At 33.8% G+C, this 1175-nt stretch overlaps 1 protein-coding gene across 1 annotated transcript in view; it reads left to right on the top strand.

The window, feature by feature from the left end:
- The window catches only part of LOC109707335 (pullulanase 1, chloroplastic), a 45883-nt gene that overhangs the window by 20609 nt on the left and 24099 nt on the right, over positions 1-1175 (top strand). The window lies entirely within an intron of this gene.

Genomic DNA, 1175 nt, shown 5'->3' with positions numbered 1-1175 from the left:
ACAATTAACTACTCATATTATTCCATATATATCGTTTATATTTATTAATAAATAAATTTAGAAAGTTTTATTGTAATATTCTCAAATAACCTTAGTTTTTTTGACTTTTTTTAGGCACGGTTTCGCACGGTCATCCTCCAGCACGCATAGACAGCCGTGCGTTCGCACGGTGCACAGCCCTGCGTTCGTACGGGCACGGCATGGCACGGTCCCGGCACGGCCGTGCGGGGGCACGGTGCCGTGAAATTTGGAACAGAATATGTGAACCACATGTTAAAAAAAATGTGGTAAACTTTAAAATTAAAACATTATAGCTGATAATTTTTTATCTCAACCAGGTACGCTATTTTAAAATGTGTACCACATCCGTTTTTGTTTTTTTTACAACTCTGTTTTTTTTAATTTTTTTTCCCACATCCTGCACATACTCTCTCTCTCTCTCTCTCTCTCTTGCATGTAAGCTTTTTGTAAGTAAAATACAATTATACCTGATGTAGAAGAAAAAATTGTGAAAAGAAAATAGATGTTTGTGGTGGATTGAATATATCAATAAAAATTAACTCCTATATTTATAAATAAAACAATTAAATTATAATTTATTTGACTTACCTAATACGCAAATCTACAATATGCAACGTCTTTGCTTCCTTTTAATAAATTTTAGGAAGATATATTAGCACTGAGAAGAAAAAAAAGACAGAAAGTGAAGGAGAGAATAGCCGAGAAAGGGAGAGAGAAGTTGCCTGAGAAAGTGATTGGGAAGTTGCTTGAGAAAGAGATAGGGTCGTTGCCTTAAGTAGACGAGGGGGGAGAGGGAACATGACAAAAAAAGAAAAAAGAAAAAAAAAAGCATTGACAGTCAAAAGAACCAATCAAATGCAAAAAGGCCAAAAAAAAAAAAAAAGAAAGGAAAAAGTATCAGAGGGGAACATGACCACAGGGGGAAGGGGGAATAATGACAAAAAAAAAAAAAATTGATTGACAGTCAAAAGAAACAAATGCAAGCAAAAAGAAAAAAAAAAAAAGAAAGGAAAAAGTATCAGAAAGCAAAGGGGGGAGTAGGTCAAAAGAAAACCAAGCCAAAAAGACAACACTTGCAAAAAGAAAACCAAAAAGCATCTTACTGTAAGTCAAAACAAAACCAACACTTGCAAAAAGATAAAACAAAAAAAAAA

Source organism: Ananas comosus, linkage group 3, assembly GCF_001540865.1.
Source record: "Ananas comosus cultivar F153 linkage group 3, ASM154086v1, whole genome shotgun sequence".
In the NCBI taxonomy this organism is placed as follows: Eukaryota; Viridiplantae; Streptophyta; class Magnoliopsida; order Poales; family Bromeliaceae; genus Ananas; species Ananas comosus.
This window is presented reverse-complemented; position numbering and strand designations above follow the sequence as displayed.